Source organism: Fukomys damarensis, unplaced genomic scaffold (assembly GCF_012274545.1).
Source record: "Fukomys damarensis isolate Sample0158 unplaced genomic scaffold, DMR_v1.0_HiC HiC_scaffold_10, whole genome shotgun sequence".
Lineage (NCBI taxonomy): Eukaryota > Metazoa > Chordata > Mammalia > Rodentia > Bathyergidae > Fukomys > Fukomys damarensis.
Genome location: NW_022900922.1, coordinates 15570892 through 15581277, shown reverse-complemented (window position 1 = coordinate 15581277; position 10386 = coordinate 15570892).

Below are 10386 nucleotides of genomic sequence, written 5' to 3'. Positions count from 1 at the left end.
CGCGTCCCTAAATCCCCGCGCAGCTGTAGGAGAGGGCTGCTTCCGCCGCCGACCGCCATGTCGCCACGTGGTCCTGCTGACAAAGGAAACTTCTCTGTCCACGTGCCTGGCAAGGCCTGCGCCCCGCAGCCCCGCCCCGTCCCGCTGCCCGCCTTGTGTTCTCCGAGGGGTCCGCGATGCTGGCCCGGTCCAGGAGAGCGCTGACCCGCTCTGGCGGACATTGGGCCACCGGGGAGGCCACCGCCTCTAAGAACAGTGAGTCGCCCCTCTGAAAGCCTGAAGGAGGCCTAGACGCCTAGGCGTTTCTTTCCACTCGTGACCCTGAACCCCCAAAGCTTGCCTTTGAAAGCACCTCCAGATGTTCACTGGATCTCAGTATTTTACCTGTCCTGTTATTAAAGAGGTATTAGAGGAAAAAAGATGAATTCAGGTCAGTGGGCTGAGCCTAACAGAGCATCAGTTTAAATGGAGAATAACAATATCAAAAAATAAAACTTCCAAAAATGGCAAGGCTGATTCTGGAATCTCAGAAATAACAAGAATTCTGAGCAGCTCGCTTTTTGCAAACTGGACAGACGGAAAGTTTTCACAGGCAGAGAAGCCACAGCCAGACGGGGCAAGTCTTGTGAAATGTCTTTGTTACAGGCCACAAGATTAAAATTATTCCAAAGGCTGTCACAAGGCTGTGACACGTCTCAAGTGACAATGAAGTATCCAGTCAAAAACTGTCAACTGTTGCTTGGGGTCTTTGCCTCTGAAATAACACTTGTAGAGTTCCAAACACAAACAGAAATAACTTGCAAAGCCCTATTCTAAACATGAGGGGCTTTAATGTCTTCTCCACCAAAATCCCAAGAATGTTTTTGGAATGTCAGCACTGTGTCAGGCTCTACAATAAAAGATACTACTCTCAAGGACATTATCAGCCTGATCTATTGAAGCAATGGGAAGCAGCAGCTGTTATCCACCTAACAGCCTGAGCTGAATTTATTTATGAAGTCAAAAGCTTGGGAAATTGAGTTTTGAGTATTCTCCCCTATGTAAGTTCAATGTGTAGGTAGGCTCAGTACACTTACCCAAATGTGTGCCCTACCCCAATCCCTTTTTAACAATATGGGTGGTGCATAAGGATGTATTCCAGAGATTTGATGGACATCTAGGAGCTTGCTCTGAAATTCACATAGGAAGGGTTCTTTGGCATTAAAAAGTTGATCTCACATGCTATTCTCAAAGTAGTTTGCAAAAATAAATGTTGCTTTCCAAAAGAGCACAGCCCTGTTAAGTGTTTTGGGTAAAATATAATTTATTGCCAAAGAAGTTTTCAAAATAATATAAATAATACAAGTTTTCAAAATAATATAAGACATTGGACAAAGTATAAAGCCATGGGCCAGATGATAAGGTGTAACTGAAAGGAACATTGTTCCTTATTATAAGAAACTCAGGACTATGACAGACGCCTTGACTGAAATTAGAAGCATTTTATATATGTCTGTCTATGTCTGTATACACTACTGGAGAGACGGAGGCATAGATATAGTCAAACTTTTAAATATGTAATAAGAGGCAGTGGTCTGAATATTTGTGCCCCCCTGAACCCAAACTCATATGTTAACTTCTAACCCTCAAGGTCCTGATCTTAGGACGGGGAGTCTAGGATGGTAATTAGGCGTGAGGATAGAGCACTGATGAATGGTTAGTACCTTTATAAAAGAGACCCAGGGAGGTCCCTTTTGCCTTCACCATGTGAGGACACAGTGAGATGGCACTACCTATGAATGAGGAGACAGACCCTCACCTGATACCAGATCTGTTGGTGCCCTGACCTGGGACTGCCAGCCTCCAGAGCCATGAGGACCAAATCTTTGTCATTTCGAAGCAGCCAGTCTGTCATTTCGAAGCAGCCAGTTTATGTTTTGTTACTGAAGTTCAAACAGATTTAAATATAAGGTAAAACACTGGGGCATCTCCCTGCTGAGCACTTGTCTGATCTGTTCCACCTGCTACAACACAGCACCAGAGTGGGGACTCACAGAACAGGCAGGTGTCTCCAGGGGTGCTGGAGTCTGCACATCCGAGATCAGGTGCCAGCACAGTCAGGTTCTGCTGAGGGAGCTCTCTTGGGTTGTACATTGCTGACTTCTCCTCGTATCCGCAAATGGCAGAAAGAAAAGGAAGTAAGCCCTCTCCTTACTCATAAGGGCACTAATCCTGTTTATGAGAGCACCAAACTTTGACCTCATCTAATTCTAATCTTATCCCTGAGGCCTCACCTTCTAATACTGGGTGTATAGCCTGGATAGACTATAAGGGACAGAAAGAGGGCTGTTGCCATTTCTGGATGCTTCTTCATTACTTCATTGCCTTCCGCCCTCCTTGCCATGGACGGCTTCTCCTCTGTGATGCCCCTCTGCCATGCCACCCTGTCTGGGAGCCAGCCAACTAAGAACTGAAGCCTCTACAAACTGTGAGGTACACTAAACCTTTCCTCCTTTAACCTCGGGTGCTGGGTATTTTGTCTCAGCAACAAGAAAAGTAATCATTTACTCGCCTCTATGAGTGCCTATATCAACCATTTCTCTCTCCATATAAAACCTATACTTATTTGTTTGTTTGGTTGGTTGGTTTTTGGTGATACTGTGGGTTAAACCTAGGGCCTTGACAATGGCTATATCTCCACCCACCCTCCCTTTTTTTGAGATTGATTCTTGCTAGTTTGGTAAATTGCCCAGGAACTTCTGATCGTCCTGCCTCAGCCCTGAGCTCCTAAACATCACTGGATTCCTGGTATCACTTCTTATCTTTGGATGTCTTGTGCACTGAATGCCTTTGTAGACCTTTTCTCCTGCTCATCTGTGCCTGCATGATCAATGACCAGACCTTTGAGGGTGGGAAGGCCACCCACTTTCCTCTATTACAGGCACCACCAGTCCTCACAAGAGCTATGGTTTTACCATCAGATATTTTTACATCATAGATGAAACATCAGTTAGATGTTTCATCTATGTTTCAATGAATCTTGGCTATCAAAAAACTTAGTAACTTTTGATTCCTCTTTCCCCACAGCTTGGCTGGAGGAAGCCATTCAGGACTAAGAACAAGGGGATACAGACTATAGTGTAGCCCCTGGTGGCTGGAGCCCAGCTTCTTGTACTTGTGCGTGACACACTGTCCTTGTTAGAACAGAGACCTGGGCCCACCTGAAATTTTCTGACTTGTTGGGTCTCCTCTGGGCACAAGAACTTGCATTTTCAGTGAGTTCCTGGATGCTGCTGGTCCACTGATCCTGGAACCACAACACACTTTGAGAACCCAACTTGTGAATGTATGACCTTGCTCTCTGTCACATGACTCAGAGAAGCTACCAGACCCAAGCCTCGAGCAATCCATGAGAAGAAAAGAAGCCTCAAAAAGAGTATTTGCCCTTCACTGCCTCATCAGGAATTGGAATCACGGGGGGGCGGGGCACTGTGATTACAAGTACGTGTAAGAACACTTGGTGGGTACTCTCTAAGTCCCAAGCCCTCAAGTCTGTTCTGCACACAGCACCGCTGAATCATCCCTTCATGGCTGAGGAGTCAGCATGACTCTGGGAAGAATGAAACGTATCCTCTCATCCTCCCTGCTTCTGAGGTCCAGGGTGCCCATCCTCCGCTGTCCTTTGCAGAGCCTTCTGGCCTCCTCCCTGACTCCTCCTCCTTCTGTGCAGCATAAGCACTCCTCTCCCTACTATGCCAGAGACATCCATTACTTTGCTCACTCTTGGGAAGTTCCCCTTCAGAGGCAGGGCCGCTTTTGACATCCTATGTGCTTCTGCCTGGGTTTGCACTTCCAGCCAGGTGACATTGCACAAGGTCTGCTGTCCTGCTCTGAATTTCCTGAACAGCAAAGGTGGGACAAGAGTGTGGATGTGTGCGACTGATTTGGGAACTGATGCTCCTTGACTTACTAGGGGGTCATGTCCCAGTAAACACATTATGAATGGAAAATATCTGAAGTGGAAAATGCATTCAACACACCTGACGTACTGCACATTCTAGCTTAGCCCACTGCACACCCTCAGGATTGTGACTGGGTGACACTGTTGCCCAGCATAGCGTGAAGACCTTGCCACATATTACTAGCCCAGGAAAAGACCAGAACGCAAATTCCAAGTTCACCTCCTACAGTTTGTATATTGCTTTCACACTACTATAGTGTAGGGAATTGTAAGTCAGGGAGTCTTCTGTGTTATTGAGCCAGGTACCACTGTGGACAACTGGGGTCCTGTCATGCAGGGATTTGTGGAGACCATGATGCCAGAACCTCAGAACTATCCCTCTACACAGAGGAAGCTGGGGCCTTTACCCATAGACTCAGCTCCCACCCCATGTTAAAGGCCAGTCTGGGGGCTTCTCTGTGAGGCTTGGGGCTGGTAAGATGCAGAGGTCTTCAAGGAAAGCACTGAGACAATGAAATGGGACAATGGAGTAGGTGCTGCCATCATGCACCTGTCTTCCCAGAGGTGGCCCAGGGGAGGAGTGTGGCTCAAGAAAGCTTCCAGTGACACTTGCCTAAGCCTGTTTCTTCATCTTGGCAAGGAAGGGGTGACTACACCAATATCCTAGCAGTGTGACCCTAAGTGAGACCACCAGGACCTGGAGGGGCCAAGAAAATAAGGGGGTTCCAGCAGTTTGAGAGAGGAGACTGACAAGCGTTGCCCATGCACTCAACTGGCAAAGAGATGAGCAGTTCTTCTACCCATGCAATCTGTGCTTCTGGAGTCAGGAGATTGGGCAGGAAGAGGCCAAGTGCTGGTTCCTCCCATACCTCATTGTCCCAGGCCAGGCAGCCCCTACTCTTCAGAGGCCTGGACTAAGCCCCGGGAAGCAAAGGGCCTCACCCTTCCCAGCCTCCTGCACTGAAGGACATTTCTGGTCTGGGGACAGATGGGACAGCCTAGAGCTAGGTGCCAAGTCCTGTGAGGCAGTGTCCTTGGGCCTCTCTGGGTACCATCCGTGACCCGAGGCCAGGAGCAGCTTCCTTAGCTCCAAATATAGCTCAATCGATATCTGTATCAACTAGGGCCCACTAGAGAAACAGATGTAATATAAAATACTGCATACTATACACCCACCAAATCAGCTGCAGGCAGTATCCACCAAGGCTATTTTCCCCAGTGGTCATCTGTTGCCTTCACACCTAGAGTCCCACCATTTGGCTCAGCGATGGCTCACGAAATGCAAGAGCTGGTCACTAGCACTGAGGACCCCTCTCTTATCCCCCAAGTCTGCTGCATGGAGGAGTGGGCCTGCCGAGGACTCACATGGGACAGGAAATTCACTGTGCAGTTTGCACAGAGCCTCCTTGGTACTTGCTGTGTGGTAAGCACTTGGCCCAGGGGTGAAGGTGGGGCAGCAAAGAAAGAAAGGAGCCTTGCTGGTCTTCAGCAGTTACAGGGACTTGAAATAGCCATGGGTAAATGCCAAGGGCCTGACCCGCAGGTAGAGAAGACAAAGAGCGGAAGTCCATGTCAGGAGGACAGGTCAGAGCTGCCGTTAGTGGCATATGCCAGGGAAGAGACGGCTGGTGAGTCAGCTCTCACTGTTGTCTGACGCCCCCCACACACCCTAAGGTTATGTTCTGCCTCCACTGAAGGGGAGGGTGCAATAGAAGCTCTTTTCCCTGAGGCTTCCTCTCTGTCTCACCATTCCTCCTGCTTCTGTACTCTTTCCAAGGCCCTGAGTATTACTTTTTTTCCTTGGCCTCTGCTGGAACAGTTCTCTCTACCTGGCAAACCTACTCATCTGCCAAAGTCCCACACTCTTACCTCCTCTGTGTAGCCACGTCCCTGCCACCTATGTGAGGCTGAACTATCGGGTCCTTTTGTTGTTTCCACTGTAGTTGTTATGTTGTCTTGCATGGCCACGATTTTGCATTATTATTTATGTCTTCTTGCTGAATCAAGTCTAAGACACAGCATCCCAGATGGAAGTGAGAAGACAGAAGCAGCAAACAAGTAGATGGGCAGGAGCAGCAACTGGGTCTGGCCAGCTCGTGGGCACAGGAAGAGCAGAGGGTCAAGCTGAGCCTGAGCCGTGTCCATACAGCTCCAGAGCTAGGAATGAACTGCAGACATAGCAGGTGGGAGGACACCTAAAAGCCTGGGTGTCTCCCAGGTCTGCCTGGTGCAGAGAAACCTTGAGTTCCACACACTGGAACTCCTGAGACTGGGTGGCGCACTTTACGAACTCATCTCCTCTTCCACTGATTGCATCTCCAATACTCCTGGTAAACTCCATCCAAACCTCTTATGGGATGCTCCTCCATGGCCTAAATCTGTGAACCCACAGACGCTGGTTAGTGAGGGGAGGAGGCTGCTACCCACCAAGGAAACCCCCCGCTCCATTCTTTGCCTTGCTGTAAACCAAGAACCAGTAGCCAACTTGGAACCATATGGCTGCTGCTTTCTCAGGGGAATTTCCCCTGACTGTCCTATCACAGTCATACTTATTGCTAGAGTCGTCATTCCTAAATTGCAAGCCAGTTTTAAACTATGCACCGAATACTAAAGATGCAATCTTTAAAGAGGATTTATTGGGCCAGGGATTTAGCTCAGTGGTTCCGGCACCTGCCTTGCAAGCAGAAGGACCTGAGTTCGATCCCCGGTACCAAAAAAAAACAAAAAAACAAAACACACACACACACACACACACACACACACACACACACACACAAAAAAAAAAAAAACTAAAGAGGTTTTAAAAGCTGATTTCTGAAGCACTGACTCTAGGCCAGAACTCCTTTTAAGGTCTTGGCTATGCAAGTAGCATTTAGGTAAAACAACTCAAAAATTTAAAGATACGGCACTGAACTATTTCCTCCAGACTATTACTAAAAACAGCTACTTCCTCTTAAATATATTTTTTGCATTTATTTATATACATCAATTTTAAAAATTATAAAATATCTAATTCAAATGTTTTTCCATAATAGTTATTCTTGTCAGGTGTTGATGGCACACATTTGTAATCTTAGCATTCTGGCAGGCTGAGGTAGAAGGATCACCAGTTTGAGCTTAGCCTGAAAAATTTAGTGACTTTGTGAGCACCTGTCTCAAAATAAAAAATGGGCTGGGATATAGCTCAGTAGAAAGGCCCTGGGTTCAGTCTCCAGTACTGCCAAAAAAACAAAGAGAAAGAAAGAAAGAATAAGAAAAGATAATTACTTTGCTTTTTTCACTCCCTCAACAATATCAGAAACATTTTTCTAATTTCTTAAAATATCCTGAAACATACTTGTAATACTGTTATGCCTGGTATATAGATGTCCTCACAAAGCCTCATATGATCATAGATGGAGCTTTTTGAAGGTGGCTGGATCTAGGGTGTGCATGTAGATTAAGGATGTGAAAATATGAATTATGGGCATGACAGCTAAACTAATCCACTGACTGGTTTGGCATAGTTCTGGGTATGGGTAATGGGAAGCCCCATCCTGGGTTGGGTGGCACCACCCAAATGGTTTGTAGCTTGGACAGGATAAAAGTAAAAGGCAAGCTTGCTGCTCCTGCCTCCTTCTTGCTCTGCTATGAACTATTTCTTCTTGCAATGCCCCTCTGCCATGGCACCCTGCTTTGGAGCTAGCTGAATATGGAGAGAAACTTCTATAAGTTGAGAGCTGAAATAAACCTTTTCTTCATTAACTTGTGGGTGTCAAGTAATGCGTCTCAGCAATTAGAAAGGTAACTAAGACAACAGCCACATAGCATTCTAAAATAAGGAACTTTATAATTTATTTAAGCAAATCTGTATTTGTGTTTTGGGGGTTTGTTTTTGTTTTTGCCACAAAGATGATCCTTAGGAAAATCTCCTTTTCCTAGTACTATCCCTTCCACCCAGTGGATGACCAAGCCAGTTCTGTGCCATGTGAACTATCTCTTTGGCCAGTCTAAGCTGAGAACTTCCCTGAGAAGTCCAAACTGTGAGTGAAAGGCAGGGCAGATGTGTCTGGGCAGCAGGAATTTAAAGAGATGGAGAACCTCTGAAAATGTAGTTTAAGGGGCAGGAGACACCTCGTAGGCTACAGGAAGAACAGGGACAGGTCTGTGCCCTCATAGCAAACTCTCTCCTCTGCCTATACTAATATGAATAGATTTCTCTCTCTTGCCACCCAAAGGGGAAAACATCTCTAATGATTTTGACTTGTGGCAAATTTTTCTACACTTTAAGAAAGGTTGATTCCACTGCCAATTTTGAATTCTGGTGCAGGGGATCTTTTCTGGATGTGGCTCTTGGTGGGGAGTCACTGTTTAACACTGTGTCTACCAAAAGACACAGCCATACCCATTTTCAAGGCACCTATAGGGCTTAAACTGCACTTACAGGATGAGTATAAGCTGTAATCAGAGCTGGCATGCGTGGGCACAGGGCTAGAGGACATGTGGCATTTTCATTTGGAAAGGCTGGGTAATTTTCTTGACTAATGTGAAACGAACAGTTCCTATAAACTGCACTGATCTATACCCACTGCAAAGGTAGTAGGCCCAGGAGTCTATTGCCATCACTGAAATGTGTTTTAGCCACTAAATGTCAAATCCTTCCTTCCTGGTAAGCACTCTTTTCAGAAAAGGAAGAGCCAAACAGGCCTGGGGGGTCCAGCCACACCCCACTATGTAAATGCCTTCCCTGCATCTTCACTCAAGAGCTTCCATAATTTTCTCCACTGCTGCTTTGCCATCCATTGCCTCTGATTTCAAACAGCTGTCTGCTGGCTAGCTAGCAGGCGCTCTGACTCTACGCCACGGCAGAAGTCAACCAAGGCTGGCTGGACCAGGCAGCCTCCCTCATGTAGTAGTTTTGAAAGCAGAAGTTCCTATAAGGCTCTTGGGCCTCTCAGAGATTTTCCAAGTGACAGCTGGAAAAAGTACTCATCTTACAAACAGGGACTCTCTATTCCAAAGGTTACTGAGCTGGCAGAAGGCTCTTTCCCAGGACTTAAGACTGATGGATTTAGCAAAGTAAAAGCAAGTTCAGACCTGAAGCATGTCAGGCAGGGACTGACGCAGGGCCAGGATTAGATGCTTCCTCCTGGCTCGGCTGCCCCACTCCTCCTTCAGAGGACTTCGGAAGGTCCTACTCTACCACACTCATGGTTTTCTCTGGAGGCACCTGTGGGTACAGATCAGGCCCGAGTCAGACTGCCTTGTGCAAGCCTTAGCTCCATTGTCTCCTGGCTGCATGGTTTAAGGGATGTTTCTTCTGTTTCCTCCACTTTTATCTTTGGCATCATGCTTGCCCCCATTCTGTGTATCTTCCATGAGAATTGAGCAAGAAACCAGTATGTGCTTAGCAGAAAGTAACTGTTCAACATCTTTCACTGTTACCCATCTGCTTCCTTAAAGCGTCTACGACTTGTGTTTTGTCCCCAGCACTGGCTCAGGGCTACTGAGACCCTAAGAAGGGGTCTCAGTAAAACAGTGTCAGTGGACACAAATGTGAATGACTGGGCTAAACACAGAGGCTTGTGTGGCAAGGACTCACATCCCCTCTTCTTCCTTTTCCCTAATCTGGTAAGTCCTTGTAACACCAAGGAAGATTTTCAGAGCATGAGTACTTTCTATCTGATACACACCGTATGTCCCTTGTCTACTGTTTGGCACTGGGTGATTCTTTCTGCCACAATTACCAATGTACTTTTCCCCTGAACAAAAAGTGGACTATCTCCATTTGTAATTAAGAAGATGGAATAAGTGGTGAGCTACTTTATTGTAGGTGTGGTTCTAGAGGACCTGTTTCCTAATGCCAAAGTCACTATAGTCACAAGCTCAGAAGACAGAGAAATAAAGGTATGCAGTGAACACACCGTGAGATGCATGGGCCACAGGATCTCAGAACTCAGGGTTAGGTTACCTGGGGGTTGGTTGCAAGTCTGCTGAGCTGGGCAGTTTGTGGGGGGCTTTGGCTGCAGTGGTGACACCTTCCTAAAGCCAGGGGGAGCACCTTGGTTTTTACATGTTAATAAACTGAAGATGGTGACAAAGTGCATGTGTAGCATGTAAGGAGCAAGTGAGCAGGCAGAGAGCAGCCCTCCACCGACACACAGAAGGCAGCAGTTGCGGGAGGTCTGGGGGGGTCCAGAAGTTAAGGCAATGAATGAGTAAAAGTGGCTTTGCTTCCACCTTTTGACATTAAGGACAGAGTGGCTGTCAATGGGCACCCAGGAGCAGAAAAGGGCCTTACAGGCTGCCCTGAGTGCTTCTCAGTTCAGCTCCTCCACTCCACAAAGCGATGAAAAAGCATTTCATGGTGAAATTCCTTTAGCCTTTGTGAAATCAAGAGGGAGGAACTATGTTATTTATCAGCCAGTTTCTCTGTGGAGGGTCTCTAACCATTCACTACACGGGAA